Source organism: Camelus dromedarius, chromosome X, assembly GCF_036321535.1.
Source record: "Camelus dromedarius isolate mCamDro1 chromosome X, mCamDro1.pat, whole genome shotgun sequence".
Classification (NCBI taxonomy): domain Eukaryota; kingdom Metazoa; phylum Chordata; class Mammalia; order Artiodactyla; family Camelidae; genus Camelus; species Camelus dromedarius.
The window spans coordinates 86989986-87011390 of NC_087472.1; positions in this window are offsets into that span (position 1 = coordinate 86989986).

The following is a 21405-nucleotide window of genomic DNA, read 5'->3' on the forward strand; positions in this document are numbered from 1 at the left end:
ATATATTTTCCTTTGATATAAAGATAACTTTTTCATTTATCAAATTATTTTATTGTCATCCCATTATATGTTTTTTTCATATATGTGTTTTGAAAATAATTTATTTTTTAATGGAGGTGCTGGGGATTGAACCCAAAACCTCAGGCATGCTCTAAGCACATGCTCTACCAATGAGCTACACCCCTCCCCACTTAAACTAATATAGTTAACAATATAAAAAATATTTTAAGTTTATTCACTGAAATGGGGTTCAAAAGACTTACTGTCACCAGCCTTAAGCCCAGTTGGTTCTCTCTTAACGCCACCTCTTGCTCTAATAAACAAATTTCCATCACCCTAGATTGATCCCTTTGATACTCACCTGTAGGCTGGTCCATTATGCAAGGCCCAGCAGGACTACATTTCTCACTGTGAAATTTAATTACTTCTTCTCTTAATGGTTTAGAAGTAAATCTGACAATTAAACTATGTAGTATATTTTAAAAATTCTGTTCTTGTCAAAAGTAATCACCTACATTGGTCATCTAATACTGTCTCTATTGAATAAATATGAGAGAGGAGAATAGTGAGGAGATAGTTTGAAAATAAGTCTCTCTTTCAGTTATCCTTAAATCATACCCAGTCAGTTTTCTACCTTACTGAGGTCTGTCACCTCTTATTTCTTGCTTACAAGCCCTTTCTCCCTCCCCAGGCCCCTACATTGGTAAGCTTTACTATCATTAACACAAAAAGAATGGGCATAGCCTTCACTTCTAATGAAGAGTATGTGAAGAAGTATGAATTAATGGATTATCAGAGAAGACAGTGTCATTCTACTGCCAAATATCAGAGTCAAATTCATTACTTCCACATGACTCGTTAGGTCTCCTTGGCTCTAGTTCCATTTGCATTTCCAAGGCCAGGTCTAGATGATTTTCAGTTGGTAACTTGACTCTATGTCATTAAGATATAGCAGATGTTCATTTCATGGAAGTGCAGAGAGCTCTCTGTACACTGACAGTGACAGAGTTGATGACTCAATAGGTGGCAATGTGTATGTCTTTGAATCTCTGCTTCACATCAATCCCAGTATTTATTTGCTATAAATAATTCAACCCTACTTCCTCTCCTCTTCTCTGGGGGATCCTATGCACTTTATAACTCATAGAAAGGACACTTCCTTTTTCTGATGCTGGCCCTCTTTTTGACTCCAATTTACTTTCTGGCTATTTATTGTTCTTGATGTTATTCCTCCACATTTAAAATTTTTATCTCAAGTATATTTCAATCCTCATTTATAATTTAGCTTCTTTTTCAGTATAACCTTTTTGCCTTATTATAATATGTCTTTTTTGAAAAAAAATTACTTCCCCCAAACCCTCCTGTCAAACTTGCCTGAACTGTTGCTCTTCTCATGTTATTCCTTGTTCGGAAACAAAGTTTTCTGTGCTGGCATCCAAGCCCTCCATAAAGTGACCCCTGCATCCCTTAGTCTCATCACTCACTTCTGATCTCCTCTTTTCCTATTCATGACCCAAATGGCACTTCTTTCCTAAACAAACATTATGCTTATCTATCTGTTTGCCTTATACCATGTTCCCTTTTGATAGAATACACATCTCCCTTGCCCCAAACTCAACACATTCAAAATTCTAGCATTCTCCAATGCCCATCTCAAATGTCACTTCCTGCTTTGGGCTTTTGCTTGAATATCCTGTCATCTTTTACCTAATAACATAGTAGTTTGTCTATTTTTCAATGTTCTTTTACTTAATTATATATTTCTTTAAAGCAAGGATGTGTCTGAGTCACTTTAATCATTATTTATAGTTGTATAGTATTCCCTCTGACATCTGACTGGCTTTTATGGGGCTTTGAAACTCTGAGGTCAGTGTTACTTTTAGAATACTCATCAAAGCAGCTTGGTATTGGCGCAAAAACAGACATATGGATCAATGGAACAGAACAGAGAGCCAAGAAATAAACCCACAGATTTACGGTCAATTAATCTTCAACAAAGGAGGCAAGAACATACAATGGAGAAAAGACAGTCTCTTCAGCAAGTGGTGGTGGGAAAACTGGATAGCAGCATGGAAATCAATGAAGTTAGAACACTCCCTCACACCATACACAAAAATAAACTCAAAATGGCTTAAAGACTTAAATGTAAGACAAGATACTATAAACCTCCTAGAAGAAAATATAGGCAAAACATTTTCTGACAAGAATCTTAGCAATGTTCTCTTAGGGCAATCTACCCCGGCAATAGAAATAAAAGCAAATATAAACAAATGGGACCTTATTAAATTATTAAGTTCTGCACAGCAAAGGAAACCATAAGCAAAACAAAAGGACAACCTATAGAATGGGAGAATATTTTTGCAAATAATGTGACTGACAAGGGCTTAATTTTCAGGATATATAAACATCTCACACAACTTAATAATAAAAAAACAAACAACTCAATCCAAAAAAGGGCAGAAGACCTAAACAAACAATTCTCCAATGAAAACATACAAATGGCCAACAGGCACATGAAAAAATGCTCAATATTGCTAATTATCAGAGAAATGCAGATCAAAACTACAATGAGGTATCACTTCACACCAGTAAGAATGGCCATCATTCAAAAGTCCACAAATCATAAATGCTGGAGAGGGTGTGGAGAAAAGGGAACCCTCCTACACTGCTAGTAGGAATGTAGTTCGGTGCATTATGGAAAACAGTATGGAGATTCCTCAAAAGCCTAAAAATAGACTTACCATATGATACAGCAATTCCACTCCTGGGCATATATCTGGAGGGAACTCTAATTCAAAAAGATACATGAACCTCAATGTTCATAGTGCACTATTTACAATAGCCAAGACATGGAAGCAAACTGAATCTCCATTAACAGATGACTGGATAAAGAAGTTGTGGTATATTTATACAATGGAATACTACTCAGACATAAAAAATAATAAAATAATGCCATTTGCAGCAATATGGATGGACCTGGAGATTGTCATTCAAAGTAAAGCCAGAAATAGAAAGAAAAATACCATATGATATCACTCATATGTGGAATCTAAAAAAAAAGACAAATGAACTTATTTGCAAAACAAAAACAGACTTACAGACATAGAAAACAAACCTATGGTTACCAGGGGGAAAGTGGGTGGGGAGGGATAAATTGGGAGTTCAAGATTTGCAGATACTAACTAATATATATAAAATAGATAAACAACAAGTTCATATTGTATAGCGCAGGGAACTACATTCAATATCTTGTAGTAACTCATGGTGAAAAAGAATACAAAAACTAGTATGTGCACGTTCACGTATGACTGAAGCGTTATTCTGTACACCAGAAATTGATACCACATTGTAAACTGATTATACTTCAATAAAAAATAGACTGCAAAAAAGGGAAAGATTTACTTAATATGCCCACAATAAATGCTTAATTTTAGAATATTAAACAAAAATCTGGCAGAGAAAAGACTAAAATGTCTAGGAACATACATCTCATCAGTAACAGAAGGAACTGAGGTGATATGAGCAAGGGAGTACAAGAAATGGCAAGTCTTCTTCCTCAAGTTCCACATATAGTTTTCCTTCCTGGGCCTTCACCTTCAAAAAGTGGAAACTGGGACTGATGCTGTATTGAACCAATGACCTGTTATTTCCCTCCCACTACATCATCTCCCACAGTGACTTGAGTTGTTCTGTTCCTCCAAGAATTATAACCTGGACTGTACTGTTTCAGAGAAGAGTCATCAGGCAATATTGTGATTATGGATACACTGAGAACCAAGAGAACATTAATGACTCAGATACAGTGCCATGCCAGGGTGTTCAGATATGATGGGAATAGTGGGCAGGCAGGTTTAGTGAACCAAGAAAAAGGACACCTTTATCGAGAAGATAAATTATCACCATGCTCCGCAGGAAGGGGACTCCAAGAAGTAGGTCCATAGAGTATTAAGTCGAGGAGGAACTTGGAGAGGCTCACTACTGTGTTGAGCATCATGTTAATCACGGGTACTTACTAGCCCAGAGTAAGTCATACAACCATCCATCCACTACATACTTCATTCCAGCTGCCCTCACCTTTGACAATCAAGGAACAACATCTACTTACTTAAAAGTTCTATGAATCTATTTCTACTTGTCACGAGGTAACCAGTTTAGATGTGAAACATGAAGTATAGGAATGAAGAAAGAGAAAAAGAGTTAATTTCTGGGAAAATATTGTAAACTGTTTTTCATGCTTTAGTTTTTTATTGCTATGTGGCAAATTACTGCAAACACACCAGTTAAAAAACACAGGTAAATTTATTATCTCATAGTTTTTGTGTATATAAAGACCAAGCGTAACTTAGCTGCCTTCTCTGCTTCAAGTTGTTTCCTGGTTGAAATTATGATGTTTACTGAGCTTTGTTTTAATATGAAAGCTTCACTGGAGAAAAAGCCACTGTCAAGCTAACTCAGTATGGTTTTTTGGTCATTTTTGCGAGAATTCATTTCCTCTTGCCTGGAGAACTAAGAGCTTAATTTTTTTTCTAACACTATAAATCAGTTTTAATGGTTTCCAAAGGCAGCCTGCAGTTCCAGGCTGAGTGACCCTTTCCAAAAGTTTATTTTTAACACAGCAGATTCAGTGCCAGCAGAAGAGTGAGAGCAAGTCTTCTAGCAAAATGGAGACATGCTGTCTGTAATCAAATAAATAATTTCCAAGCTTCTTTGACATCAAATGTAATGTAATCATGGGTGTGACATCATCATTTTGCCATATTCTATTAGTTAGAAGCAAGCCACAGGTCTTGTCAACATTTGAGAGGAGTAATACAGAGAGGTGTGAACACCAAAAGGTCAGAATCATTACAACTCCTTACACTTTGTCTTCCACAACTTATGTTCTATATTCAAAGATCCAAGTCTCTTCCTCATGCAAAATACATTCACTTTCTCCCAAGATACTCCAAAGTCTGAATCCACTACAACAGCAATTCAAAATCTAAATCTCATCATCTAAATAAGACTCATGCGCACATGAGATTCTTAGAGAGTATATAGTTAAGTATACCAAATGGGGCACAGTACTTACCTCTTTGTGTATCTGTGAAATAAAAGGAACAAATTATGTGGCCTTAAGACACCCAATATATAATGGTGGGAAAGCCATAGGATAACAACTATAGACATTCCTGTTCAGTAAACAGGAAAAAAGCAAGGTATAAAACATTCTCTGTCCCATAGTGTTGGAAAATCCTATTTGATAAATGTTGTGAATTCTTTGATTAGATTTTAATGCATTGTAGGGGAGCAAACTTTGACACCTGAGAATGTTTCTCTTTGGCATGAGGATTAATTTAGATTCATTATTTTTAAGAGACAGAAGACTCAGGAAGTTTTGCTTTCTGCCTCCCTCTTAGCTGCCTAAAGAATTCAGATAAAGGGCTTGTTCCCAGAATGTAGCTATCACTAGAGATAGCTGCAAAGACCGTGGGCTAGATGTGGTGCGTGAAACCCAGCAGGGCCTAGAGATATGAGTACACTGTGTGTCCAAATCTCTCTGCATGGACCAGCAAACATTTGCTTATGAAATATTTGCTATTCCATCTCCATGTGAACCACTGCCTTCCTCCTCTTTGAAGCCACTAACTGCTACATCCAACAACCTTTTTTGCCCTTAGCTGAAGTTGGTATTTAAGGTGTAGGTTTCAGCCATATTGGAAAGCTACTTAGTCCTCTCGTGTCTATTTCAGATGTTATTTACATGTTATTAAACTTTTGTTTGATTCTCCCCTGTTAATCTGTCATATGCCAGCTTCATTCTTACACCAGCCAGAGAATTTAGGAGGGTAGAAGAAAATTTCTTCCTTCCTAACAGCCTTTATATAATTTTCCAAAGGCCACCCTGGGTTCTTGGTTTCTCTTTTGGAGTCACCCTTCCTTTATTATGAAAAGTAGCATGTGTTTACAACTGAGTATGCAAAACAATTACTTTGCAAACTGTGATCAAATGCATTCAGAAAAAGGCCCCAAACACCTACTTTATTGCTGTCTGTCAACAGTTCCTCTCTAGTTTATCCAGGATTCAAGAGTCAATGCTAAGACCCATTCCACATTCCAGGCTTTAGTCTTTCACCTGTGAGACACCATTTGAGGAATCTGTTCTCAGCTGAACACTTTAACCCATTTGATTTGTCCACTACAAAGATAAATTTAAACTTCATTCTCACAGAAGAACAAGGAGCTTACTAAATGCACAAAAGGCCATGCCCTGGGACATTTATAGGTGACTATTCTCACTTGAACTCATGCCTCATATTAGGAAGGAAAAAAATTCTCTATTCTTGTAGGTTCTTCTGTCTGATCTAAGAATTAAACAGACATGAGACAGATTCATAAAAGAAAATCAAATAACATGTATCCCTTGCCCTGGGATAGATCCAGGGTAACTGAATAACTCCTTAAAATGGTTTGAACTCTCACCTTAAATCCCATCTTCAGCTACAGAAAATAGAGGATTTGGGGGGTAGTGGTTTTTGACTTCAAAGGAAAGGAAAGCCATTCTCAGAGATGGAAAACAAATGTTTGATGAACAAATGTTAGATGGGTGATGCAGAAGTAATGGGACACAGAATGGACATTGATCTCTAGGCCCTGTCAAGTTTCCCCCATCACATCTAGCGCATAGTCTTTGCAGATATTTCTGCCAATAGCTCTTTCTAAATCTTTTATCTAAATTCTTTAGGTAGCTAAGGGGGGGGGGGGGGCAAAAAGAAAGACTTTCTGAGTCTACTGTTCTTAAAAATAATCAGCCCAAATTAATCCTGTCGACAAGATCCTTATAAAGCAGCCGTGCTGATGACCTTTCAGGGAGAGTGTGTACTGAGTGCGAGCTTGCATCTCTTCATTCTTTGATCAAAGAATGAAACGTTCCTTTGCTTCTGAATTGGATTCAATCTAGTTCTATCAGCTCCAATGACACTGGGCAGGAAGACCCTTGCTGGGGACTGACTCAAAAGGGTCAGCAACAAATTTTAGTAACCTAGATGGGATGAACAGTGGCCTTTTCATCCACACCTATGCACTAGGCTCGGGCTTGCCCCAGCTATGGCTGGAGGACAATGGAGGCTTTGGGAAGTTCGCGTGAGAATGACTGATCCTTGACTACATTCTGATGGGGTAGAATGGCAGCAACCTTAGGCCAAATTCAGAGCAACTCTACCCAGCAACCTGATACCCAGGTGTGGTGTGCACACAGTGTAGCCCCCAGATTAATGTGGACTGCATCCTCCTATAGGAGATCATACTGTGGCATCACTGGAGATTGAAGACTGAAACTCACGTGTGTCTGTCTGCTGCCTCTGTCTGGCCTTCACGAGGTACTGAACACTCAGACAATGGGGACCTGTGGACAAGATGGAGTTATGGCAATCTTGTCCTCTGTTTTGCCAGCAGTGCTGCCCTCTTGACCCCTGTGCAAGGCAGCAGTGACCACATCAGGGGTTTTTGCCCTCCTCACCAACCTCCAGGTGTCAACAGTAGCATTCTCCATTGTCACTTTTGGTTTGATAAAGTGGCCAGCACACGAGCCAAGAGGTGAAACTGAGAAAAGGTCCAGGTAATAAGGACCACTGACAAAACAGAACAAGGACCTTGACCCAAATTCAGGAAAAGGCACCAAAGATGCCTGAATGTGAAAGGGTCCCAGTGTAGCTACACGACTGGTGACCTGACCTCTTCCAATCAGTGCTAGTTTCTCTGAAGTGGGCTAGGGGACCCTGTGAGCTGCTCACAAGACCAGGAACCCTATTACCAGGAAGCCCTATGAGCTGCTGGTGAGAAAAGGAAATACCCACCTCCTGACCTCTCCTTCCCCCTCTGCTTGGGAGGTGAAACTTCGATGATTATTGATCAAGGTTCCACAGGCTGTCATCCTAGTATCAGCCCAGAATACCAGTTACCCCAGTGATCTGGTAAGTGTCCCATGGGAATCCTTCATGCTTTTAGATCTCAGCTAGTGGGAAGTTCAAAAACTCCTCCTTTTTGGCTGAAAGAAGGAAAGACAAGACCCTTATCTCAGACAGCTGTGCCACTCCCTAATGGATTAAGTTGGTCAGGAACTAAAGTGGCTAAGCTGTTTAGGACTGGAGGCAGTCCTGTCCAACCTTTTGTGGGATATTCAGACTGAGGAGGTACTATCTATCTAATACATGGGCTGTTATAAATTCAAAGGTGACATCCAGTTATGTCAGAGTCCAAGCCATTTGGATGCCTCCTATTTTGGTCTTTTGAGGAATCCATTAACCAGTTTGGTGCTGGTTCCAAATTTCCTGAAGCAGAAATCTTATTTGGGCCAAACTTTGTGGCATTTGTATGCCAACAAATCACTTCAACTGCTCCCTTGGTAGCTAGAAACAAATCTAAAACAGAACATCTAAGGTATGGGGAATGAAGCATAAGGGTTCCTCATTAAAGTACATCTTGCAGAACTGGAAGTTTGGGTATTATCCCCTGACCCCAAAACACTTAGTCTTCATATATAATATAGCCTGGCCCTAATACCAGCTAGGAGATGTGGAAAGGTGGCCCACCAATGGGTCTCTAAATTTTAACATCAGTTTACAATTGGACCTGCTATGCCAGATACAAAAGAAATGGGATAAAATTCCATATGTCCGGTTTCTTATGGATTTATATCACAACAAAAGCCTTCAAAAGGGATGTGGGCTCTCTTCCACTGAGTTCCACCAGGCTTTGATCCTATCCCTGAGGACCTACTTGATCTCTTCCCTGACCGTCCTCTTACTGCTACCTCCCTACACCCTTCCACCATATATCCCAATTTGGGCCACAGGCCTGAGAATCGCCCTCCATACCCGCTCCCTCCCCCAGAACCCAGACAAGCAAACAGATGAAGCAGAATGAATTACCAGCCAGAGTTCAACAACCCACCAGGAAAAGAATTCCCTTTGACGCAGGTCCTCAATGGAGGAGGAGGACCTATCCAAGTATACACTACATTTACCACCTCTGATATGTGTAACTGGAAAAGTCATAGTAAGGGGTTGAAGATTCAGAGGGGTTCCTGAATCTGATGAGAGGAATCTTTCAGATCCGTGACCCCACCTGGCTGACATCCAGAGCCTCCTCAATCTGCTCCTGACAGAGGAAGAAAGGCCACAATCTTTTCAAAAGTTCTAGAGGAAGCAAAGAGAACAGAAACAATGCAGGTCATGCTATTTTCAGAACGGGGAGCCAAATGGTCATAGATAACAAATCCAACCGAAAACACTGAGACCATGGAGAAGAGGGTGGAAGACAGAGGCTGATCCATTATAAAAATATGATCCTCAACGAAATCCACGCAGCAGGACAGAAATCCGGGAATTGGAACATGGTTAAGGAAATCAATCAGGAGCCAGCAGAAAACACGTCAGCATCCCTAAAGCCTCAGGGAATGCCCCTGAATGTATACTACCACTATCCCTGAGTCATTGGAAGGGGATGCAATCCTGAGGCTGTATTTCATTTCCCAAAGTGCCCCCGACATTAGGCGTAAACTTCAGAAACTGGAAATAGAATCAGACACCCCCACCTCTAGCCTGGTTGAGGTTGCCTACCAGGTATTTAGTAACTTAGATACAGAGGAAGAAAAGTCAGAGGACAAAAAGGCCTGGAGGCAAGCCCACCTACTGGCTCTTGCCGTCCAATGTCAACTGGTCAGCACGAGAATCTGGACTCACCACCCACGGAGACTCTAGATTCCGCTGCAGGGGATTACCCAGGGGTACACCACAAGTGAGTAACAACCCAAGACAATGGGCCTCCTCTGACTACTCTTGGGAGCCTCTCTCCAACCTAAACTCCTTTTCCGAAAAATGGTAAAAGATAAGTAACCCGATATGCTTTGCCAGTAGAGACTCTAGGATCTTTGAGCTGACCGGGGAGGGGGTCGGCGCGCTAGCCCATATATCCTGTTGCTTTCACGTCAGTGCAAGTGGCCTGACTGGAGAAAGTGCAGGCAGGCTACCAGAAAAAGCAACTTGGCAAACAGAAGGCAGCCAGCCTAATCTGGCCGAACAAACGTGGAGGCGGGTAACACAAGCCCTTCGCAGCGTCACTTGGTTTCTACCTTTCCTGGGACCCTTAATAGCTGTTGTTCTCTTGCTGATAGTTCCACCATGTATCTTAAACTGTCTGGTGTCCTTTGTCTCTAAAACATTAGAACCCATAAAACTTCAAATGGGGATCGCTCCGCGACACGAACAGTCAGGGCCAAGGCCTAGCGACAATCAAACATAAGTAAAGGCAGCTGGGAGAAGTTCGGCTCCTCTACACGGGGTTCTGTCGACGCCCAATCTCGGCAGGAAATGGTTAAAGAAGACGGACCTTCACCGCTCAGCGCCCCTCAAGAATCAGGAGCAGGACAAAAGCAGAGGAGGGGCTCTTCGCAGGCAAAGCCCATTAACGATTCCCAGGAAATAAGAGAACCTGAGTAAGAGAATAAACTCTAACCTTTTTTCCCCTTTGTACTTCGTCTAGTTTCACTTGCTCAGAGGGTGCCACGGGCACATGACTTGCTCCTGACATTGCAGCCCGGTGACCGTGTGGAGAAACTGCAAACGACACCACCAATCAAGATGGCGGCGGCGGGGCGGCGGCGGCGCGGCGGCGGCTGCAGCGGGCCCCGTGCAGAGGCACCGCGAGATCTGCAGCGTGAGCAGCACAGCTGCGCCTGTGGGCGAGAACCCTGCCCCCTCCCCCGCTGATGAGATCCCTATAAAGCAGCCCCGCCCACGGCCTGGCCTGTCTGGAGAGCATGGACTCTAGATCACAGCTCCGAGCTCTCCACCCTTTGATCGAAGAATAAAGCTTTCTTTTGTTTCTGAACTGAACTCGGTCTCCTTCTCTTGGCACAAGCGACACCGAGCAGAAGGACCCTGGTTGGCGCCCAAAAGGTCTGTAACCTATGTGGGATTTACACACAATAGAATACTGTTGAACTTTAAAAAAAAAAAATTCTGCCCTGTGCCACAACATGGATGAGCATCATGGACATTATGGTAAGTGAAATAAGACAGTTACAGAAGGACAAATATTGCATGATTTCACTTGCATGAAGTATTTAAAAGTCAAATTCACAGAATTAAAGAGGGAAATGGTGGCTGCCAGGATCTGAGGGGAAGAGGAAATGAGGAGTTCCTAATCAACGGACATAAAAGTTTCAGTTAAACAAGATGATAAGATCTAGAGATCTGCTGTACAACACTGTAATTGTAGTAAAAAATAATGTACACTTTAAAATGTTTTCAGTGGTTAGATCTCATACAAGTGCTATTGCTATACACACACACACACAGACACACACACACACACACACACGACAGCCACAAGCCCTGAAACACCAAGAAGGTGCACTGGGCCCTTAATTTACTTAAGAGATGTAGCTCTCTCAGAATCCATCTCTAACACCACTGGGAGAGACTGGGGAGATGGCTCTACTCTGCCAGACAGTATGTACAGGGTGGGGAGGGCTTCTAAAGGAAGGTGGCTTGCCTTTCATGTCTCTATTCCTTTCATCCAGTAGAACTGCCCACTGAGATGACCCCACTGCTCAGCTGGCAATGGTGATCAGGGATTTCCCAAACCTATTCATGTAATGTGTCCTGCACACCCCCTCCAACGCCACCACTACCAGATTCCCTATCTTCTCTACTTCCAGTGCTTTCTCCACATGATGCTGAACTCTGGATTCAGAATCCTGACAGCTGTCCTACACTGGGGTCCCTGGACTTGGCTTTGCATGTCATTTCTCTCATGGACTCTGGACAATGCTCTCCTCTTCAGAAGATTTTCCTATCTGGCCCTATTCCTTGACACCTGGTCATTCTGATCGAATCCTTACTTCTCAACTGAAGGAGAACTACCATGTTGACATACCAGAATTTTAAAGCACACCCAGGAATACCCTGTTACTCGGGAAAGCACTGTGTAAATTCAGCTTGATAAGAGTGAGGTTGTAATATAATTTTCTGCTAAACCTGATTAGACAACAGGGAAATACAAAATAATATTCAGACAATATTTTCTCACTCTTAAGTTTGACTACAATTTAAAGGATTGGTAAAATAAAATGTCCATAAATGTGCAGGGTATTAAAATACATTAATTTGTGAGAACAAGAACTAGGAGAAAAATTTTAAAAATAAATTTTGGCAATATTTAGAAAAATATATAATCGTCTTCTCCACGTTAATCCAATTTCCATTTTGCAGTATCTTTCCTTGGAGAAAGCAGGCACATGTGCTCTATAGTGCATTTCCAAAATGCTGACTTCAGTCCAGAAATCATAGTACAAATGGGAAACAGCTTAGGTTTCAATTAGTAGGAGAATAGTTTAATTAATTAGGACACATACTTGCTTTGAGTGTAGTTACATAAGTCAGGTTATCTATATGTGTTGTCATGGAAAGATCCTGCATTCACTTTATCAAGTGGCAAAGGCAAGTGGAAAAACAACACCTACAAATTTATCCTTAACCTAAAAATAGTATATATTTTTATGATACCTCTCCGTGATGGAAGTTCTAGAGTCATCAGGTAGATAACACACTCCAGACACTTATTTGTGGTTACGTCTGAGTTAAGGGGATGCATTTTGGAGAAAATTGTAAAGTGATGAACTTTGATTTACATATATTGTCAAAACTTTTTTTGCAACAAAAATATATGCATCAGCAGCTTTCTTATTAAAATATTAAAATAAGCCAAAGGAAGCAGCTATGTGTTAATAAGATAGAGTGATTGCTGCATGATACTACACACAAAACCTGAATTTTGGATTTAGTTTGTTGAATTAACACAAAAAATACTTACTTTGCTCACGTGAAATCTGACGTAGGCTGTCTTGGCCACACCACTATCCAGTGACCCATGGATCCAGGATGCTCCACCTTGTAGTCACACCATCTCAACACAAACTCTCTGGGGTTGCAGCTGAATGGAAGAGAAAGCACAGAGGTGGCAAACTGATTCTCGTATTCATTGTCCTGAAAATGGCAAACTGCTCTTTTTCATATGTCAGCAGCAACGGCTACTCCAATGACACATGATGACAAAAATTTCACATACCATCAAATTATACTTTATTCTCATTTTTGCCTTCCTACTTTTAAGCCTGCATAGAGCACTTCGGTGACAAGAGTCCTTCTTTTTATCATCTGGGAGACATTATGGAATGGTGAAAAGAGAAATGAATGAAGAGACAGATCTGCCTCTAGCTGGGAGGAGTGGAACAGTACGGGGTCTAGACCAGATTGGATCAGGGGTTTAGTCCCAGTACTGTCACAGACTACTCTGTGCGTTCAGGCATATCCCAAGCTCTGTAATCCTCAGTTTCTTCATCTATGAAGTGAGTCCAGTAACCACTATGTCAAAGGTCTACTAGAATGTGTGTAACGTACATAAAACAGCTGGCACAGTGCTTGGTTTATCTTAAATCTTTATGAATGGGAGTTATTATTCTGATTATTTTGACCACCAATGCAACCACCTTTACCTATTTTTTTAATTAAAAAATTTCTCAAGGATTATCAGACAGCATGAATTGCTGTAGGATATGGAATGTCAAATCAGGTAAGTATGTTGCTTGGCAAGTAAAAATTAGTAAATTTTCCCCTTCAAATAGTCTGTTATTTAATTTAGGTGTGAAGGTGTCACCCCAATTGGATGAAACTCAAAGATTGTAGAATTTATACCAAGGACTACCTCCTTCCCTCCCTGCTACACAAACCGCCTTGTTTTTATTCATTTTATTCTCACCAAAAAAATCTAGACCCTGATTAGATTTGCCAACATATATTCAAGATAACCTAATTAAAATGTTTCATGAATGTGGTGGACTCCTTCTCTCCAAGCTCTATATACAGTGACAGCCCAGTGTCCTCTGCATATATCATCTTATGGGACTATCACACTTATTTCTCAAAAACTCCTTGGAGATCATGTAAGTAAAACATTTAGGTGTGCAATGTGTTCAGTTGTGCTGAGACAAAAGCACAGTACATCATCTGTTCCTGCCTTTATTCATGATCTCAAAGTAACTGCTAGAAATTCCCACTCCAGGCTTTTATCTCTCAATGTTGAGGTACACCATCTGAGAATACACCCAACAGAAAACACTTCAGCATCCCTAGAGCCTCAGGGAATGCCTCTGAATGTATACTACCACTGATCCTGAGTCATTGGAAGCGGATGCAATCCTGAGGCTGTCTTTCATTTCCCAAAGTGCTCCCAACATTAGGCATAAACTTCAGAAACTGGAAATAGAATCAGACACCCCCACCTCTAGTCTAGTTGAGGTTGCCTACCAGGTATTTAGTAACTTAGATATAGAGGAAGAAAAGTCAGAGGATAAAATGGCCTGGAAGCAAGTGCACCTACTGGCTATTGCTCTCCAATGTCAATTGGTCGACATAGGAATCTGGACTAATCACCCACAAAGATTCTTGACTCTGATAAGTGACCGCTGGCCTGCATTGAGGGATAGAAAGTGAAAGAAACTAGGACCCCATCACTACACCGTATGTAAACAAGAGGGACACGAAAGAGCTAATGTCCCTGCTGCCCCTGAAGGGGGACAGAAATCCAGATCCCGGCCACTACCCTCAAAGGCAGATGGTCCAACAGATGAAGAATGATGGAGCCATGGGGTTCCTAAGCTAACACTTCAATGAACACTGAGGATCCCCAGGTGACAATGAACACAAGGGAAAGTCTGTCAAATTCTCAGCCAACATCCATTCCACTTACTCAGTCCTGAACACTGGATCAGGCAAACTAGGTCACAAGAGTTGTAAAATTATGGGTATCAGGGAAGACCCAAGAATGGGCTCATAGTCTCATGAGCCATTAGAATGTAGATTGGAGGACACACACCCATTCCTTCCTGTGTGTCCCCAAATGCCTCATACCCCTGCTAGGAAGAGATATCTTACATAATTGGGGGCTACTACCCACCCAATGGGAGACAAACTGGAGAATGGTGTCCCCTTAGACAAAGGGCACATGATGATGATGTTGATGGCTGAGGACAAACCTTCCCTGACAGAGTAAGTCGACCTCCCAGGAATAAATCTCAAGGTCTGCTGTGAACATTGCATAACAGCACTACTTACAATAGCCAAGACGTGGAAACAACCTAAATGTTCATTGACAGATGACTGGATAAAGAGGTTGTGGTATAATTATACAATGGAGTATTATTCAGCCATAAAAAACAACAACATAATGCCATTTGCAGCAACATGGATGTCCCTGCAGAATGTCATTCTAAATGAAGTCAGACAGAGAAAGACAAATACCATATGATATCACTTATATGTGGAATCTAAAGAAATGAAACAAATGAACTTATTTACAAAACAGAAAGAGACTCATAGACATAGTAAACAAACTTATGGTTACCAGGGGGGACACGGCGTGGGAAGGTATAAATTGAGAGTTCGAGATTTGCAGATACTAACTACTTTACATAAAATAGACAACAAGGTCGTATTGTATAGCATAGGGAACTATATTCAGTACCTTGTAATGGTCTATAATGAAAAAGAATATGAAAAAGAATATATATATATATATATACACACACACAAATCACTATGCTGTACACCAGAAATTTACACAACATTGTAAATTGACTGCTATTTGGAAGCAAAGAAGTATGCCTACTGGTAAATAAGAGGTGAAACACGGCTTAAGCATACTGAAGTTCTGAGAAGTAGTACAGCTTTCATAAAAGGTGGCAGGGATTGATTGGAGAGGTCACCAAAAGGGGGATGCAGAGGTAATAAAGGGAAACAAGAAGGCAGATACAACTGCCAAAAGGGTGGCCCTAGAACCAGTAACTTGGCAACTACCCCTCCTACCTCTAAGGCCAGACCATCCGATTATTCCCCAAACTACACAAAGGAAGATTTAGACAAAGCCCTAAAATGGGGCTTCAACAGAGATCTAGGAGGCCATGGGTGGCTACTTAATGAACATGGACTATACTTCTTTCCCCAAATTGCGGCTTGTCAAGCCATCAGTGAGGCTCATCAAGGAACTGACTGTGGGAGGGAAGCCCTATACAACCGGTTAGTTGAGGCCATGGTAACTCCTGGCATGAAAAGTATAGTTGGTGGGATAGTTGAGACATGTCCATTTGCACAATGATCAAATCCCAACACCAAGCCCCCGAGAAAAGACCTATTCAGACCAGACGGACATATCCCTGAGAAGACTGACAGACTGATTTCACTGTCAGGCCGAGAGTCCCAGGCAATTTCAGGTATCTCTTGGTGCTAGTAGACACTTTATCTGGGTGTTGCTAAAACTGAAACCCCTGCTGAAGTGGTCACGGCATTACTAAGTGAAATAATCCCCACATTTGGGCTCCCAGGATAACTCAGCAAAGCAGTATCGGTTCAGCATGTGTCTCAAGTGACAAAGGAGATAATGAGTGCCTTGGGCATAAAATAAACCTTGCACTCAGCCTGGAGACCGCAACTGGGGAAGTAGAGAGACAAGTGAAGAGGGCCTCAAACCCCAGCCTCTGGAGAGACAACCTGGAGCAACAATCCCCTTGACTACTCATGTGAATCTCTCTCCAACCTGAAGTTTCTCTTCTGAAAAACAACCAAAATATGACCAGGAATATTCAGGCTACGGCAGTGAGCCTTGACATCAGGGCACGCTTTTGCCTACAGGCAAAAGACCTCGATATCTTCATTTGTAGGAAAAATTTGACATTTGACCATTATTCTCTGGCTAATATTTGGGCCACCTATCTGAAATTTTCGCCCAAAGGTTAGATAAATGGGGGTTGCTCAGGGATATGAATAGTCAGGGCCAAAGCCTGGTGACCATAAAACACATCTAAAGGAAGCTGGGAGAAGTTCCAGTCCTCTACCCACAGTTATGACGATGCCTACACTCAGCAGAAAGCAGTCACAGAAGACAGACCTGTGCCCTTCAGCACCCCTCAAAAATCAGGAGCAGGACAAAAGGCAGAGAAGGGACTTGTCACTAGCAAAGGCTGTTAACAATTTCTGAGAAACAGAAATGGAATGTGGGTAATAAAGTCTAACCTTTTTTTTTTTTCCCTTTGTGCTTCACCTACTGTCAGTTGCTCATATGGTGTCATGTGCAGAGGCCTCACACCCGGCATTTCAGACCATAGCTCCTAGTACGAGATATCTGTGTGTGACACCATGATCCAAGACGGCGGAAGCCTTCTGCTGAGATACTGGGCCCGGCACTGTGATCTCGAACACAGCTGCGCCTGCGCCACGAGATCTCCACCTGCTCCCTAACTGATGAGATCCCTATAAAGCATCCCCACTCATGGCCTGGCCTGTCCGGGAGAGGGTGTACTCTGGAGCGTGAGCTTATACCTCCCCATTCTTTCATCAAAGAATAAAGCTTCCCTTTGTTTCTGAACTTAACTCAGTCTTGTTCTATTGGCTGAAATGACACCAGGGAGGAGAACGATTGTTGAGGCCTGACAGGGTCTGTAACATCTCTAGATAACCAATCAGAAGTTTCTAATAAAGTTAGCTTGCACTTATGCTGAACAGGTTCCTACTGCATATTTTAATAGAGAAATGAAAACTTTTACACACCCCCCCACACACAAATGCATCTCAATGTTTACAGCAGCTTTATTTGTAACAGCCAAAAACCTGAAGCAAACTAAATGACCTTCAATGAGGAATAAAAGATCCATGCCATGGGATACTACACCACAGTAATGAAGAAGAGACAAGTGTACATGTTACAACTGGGATCAATCTCAAGAAATAATGCTGAGTGAAAACAAAAAGCCAATGTTGAAACTCAACCTTATCTACTGTACAATTCCATTTGCATAAACTTCTCAAAGGGACAAAATTGTATAAGTATATGTGTTTGTGAGTTTGCCTCAATCTTTCAATCCTAATTTTCATTTTAACGTATTTGAAATGTTATTTTGTTATTTTGAGCATGTGCATGCTTTAATAATCTAGCATTTGCTTATGACTCATAAAACTTCTGATTCTGGTGAAGATGTAGCCACTGCGACTAGATTTATCCACTTACCTGAAACAATTAAAAAACAGCTAAATTATGATAACAATGTTCAATATGTTGGACATTAGACCATAAAAGACAGTGATCACTGAGAGAGAAAAATGGTGTGAGCCTGTAATTTCCCAAGCTTACTGCCTGGACCCACGTGGAGCCTATAGACTCTGTGAGTTGAGATGAAGCTGAGAGTCTGGGGAAGCTTGGGCAGCTAGAGTTTATAAGAAATAGTAGAGAGAAGACAGCTGCACAGAGAAAGAACTGTGGAGCCCACACAGGGCTGGGAATACTTCCTGTTAGAGTGATAAGCCATATCATTAATGGGGATCAGCGTGAGTACTCAGTAGTGTTCTGTTTAAGTAGTGAGGTTGAGGTAAGCCATAATTAATGCTGCTCTGGTCCCAATTAATAAAGCTTAAAAGCAGGGACCAAAAAGATTATTTTGTTTCTAAGTAACTTCATGGCATTACAGAAAAGAGCTTGAGAATACTGATGCACTGAAATAAAGAGAGGTTTTTGTTCTGCATAAGTGTGAACAAGGTAAAATCACAATTTCACAATGCCTGATATCCAATCTAATATTACCAGGCATGCAAAGAAATAGATACATATAATCAACTACTAGGAGAAATTTAATCAATCAAAATTGAACTAGAAATGATACAGATAATAGAAAGAGCAGATAAGGATATCAAAAAGTTATTATAACTGTATTTCAAGAAACAAGAAGACAGATTAAACTGGTTAGTGATGAAGGAGATATATAAAGACCCAAAGTGAAACTGAAGAGATGAAAAATATGTCTAAAATACGAATATACATCAGTTTAGAATACTGAAAGAATTGAAAGAATATTTTTCACATGCATGTGAAATGGAAAAAACCCCTACAATTAGCTTTACAATTCTATATACCAGATTACTTGTATTCACCTTTGAGGAAGGGGAAGAATTTTTGAGTTTCAAAGGTAGATCACTGCAATTCCTCAGTACTGTTAGAATTTCTTGCAAGAAGAATATGTGTACAGTTACCTTAGTGATTAAAATATTTAAATAACCCTAACACCAGAACAAGTAGCTGAGTTTTAGCCAGAAAGTGACTGCTAAATGATATTTAGACAACCTGAAATACAAGCAGCTTAATACAATCAAAGTTTATTTCTCTACGTGCATTGGCAGACATTCTGTACTAACAGGTAACACAGGGCTCCAGGCTATGTACTTCCTGTAGGTCCACCCTATAAACACATGATTTCTATGTCTACTGATGAATACAAGAGAAAATATGAAAGGAGATAAATGGAGCAGCAAATGCTTTGGCCTGAAAATGACAAATATTTCTTCTGCTCACAGATCAGTGAGTGGCAAGGGCTAGTCAAGTGATCTAACTACAACTGCACTTGATAATGTAGTCTTCCCATAATCCTAGAAAGGAGACAATGACCAGATGTGGATGTAATCTCTGTCTCCCCCATAAACTATTGCATAGTCGGTGCTCAAGAGACTGTATTTATTACAACTGCCATCTTTATTTCCTGGTAGAGTTTCCGAAGGGGCCAAATTTCCTTGTAATTCTTCAACATTTTGTCCTACTTACTGTGTGACATTTGCTCCCAAACAAAGGTGCATATCAAATTTTTGAAAGGATCCTGTAAAATATCAGAAGGAAGATTTTGCCTTCTTGACTCAGTAGTAACTTTCTGCACTGCCCTAAACCATAACTTCTAAACTCTTAATAGCATGAGAATTTTCCTTTTCCATTTGGTGACTGGTCAAAATCTGTGAATTTTTACCAACTTCTTAATGACTGAACATGCCTGAAGACTTGTACTGGTGTCAATAGGCACAGAAAAACCAGGATTTCTTTTGGGTTAGGTAGTTAAACAAGAGGCAGTAAAAAGACACTGAATTATTTTTATCTCTGCTAACCAAAGACAGTATGCCGGTCAATAAATAATCTGTCACCTCCTGGAAAGACTCCAAGGCTTTAAAGACATTAATCCTCAGTAGATGCTTGCTTTGCAGTGATTTCCAGTTTTTGATCTTTTGGGGGAGAGGGAAATTTCCTGCTCTATGCTTCTTGAGTTCTAGTGGCCAGACTAATAATAAAATGAACACAAAACAGATTAACAGTAGGAAAAGTAACAACTTTAATTCATGTGCACTGAGGTCTCATAGAAATGGGACTTAAGAAGTAGCAAGGCAGCTTTTATGTTCTAATATTTTGTTTACTTTTTAGACACAGAAACAATACATGTGGGAGGAATTTTCAGGACAAAGAATCTTGGGCTTTGGGTGCTTAATTAGTGAAGAAACTTATCAGAGTTTCTAAGCTTTCGGTTGAAAATTAAAAAAGTAACGATGTTTATGTAGGCTCCTTGGCCTGAAGTTCCCTATCTCTGGCATTGAGGATGTGCTTTTACCTCCAGATGCAAGGAGTGTACCTTTCACATGAGAAATTTATTTTCTGCTTTCAGAAAGACAGAGAGGTGGATCAAAGTGTCCCTCAAGCTTTGCTTGTTTCTTAAGTAACTTGAATTCAACATAATCAATATGCCATTAAGGTATATTTGGGGGCAGCCTACCCTGTACCCCAACAATCTCTTTTCAACTATCACTTATGAGAGAAGCTTTTATTAACCACATAGGTAAGCTCATAGGTGTGTGTGTTCAGTGGCCAGTCTCAAAAAAAAAAAAACAAAACTAAAATTCTACTTGCAAATATAAAGGTGGTTTCAAAACCTCTGCAACTTCAGTTATATGCCCCCAAACACAACAAATCAGACTAGATTCGTCAGCTCTTTGGGAAAACATCTTGAGAATGTTGAGACACCTACTGTGTGACCAGGTCTAAATTTCAATGTCAGGTTACCTTTTATGTGAAACAAGATGTTGCCATCACAGGGGTACAGGTGAGGAACTGAACCACCATGGAGCTGAAATGTTCTAAGCTGGGGGTTGGGGAGCAGTTGAAGTTTACTCTGCTTGGTCCACTGGGAGAAGGTGCAGCTTTCAGAGGAGGACTGAAAAGCTGACCAGAAGGTCAGGTTCCAGTTTGGACAAGAGGGCTCACTGGAGAAGACCACGGGAAGGGCACTGTATTACAGAGAGACCAGGAACTGATAAAAATGCCAGCCCTAGTAGGTTCTGCTCTCAAGGATCCCTGGAGCTTATGAAGAAGATTCTACATAAATGAGGCCCACAATCCCCAAATTGAGTTTCTTGTTTCAACTTTATTTTTTCATACCTGCTTTAAGTTCCTAGCTCTTACATTCTTCTTTCTATATCTGAGGCATTACGGTGTAGTGAGAAGAGAGATCAA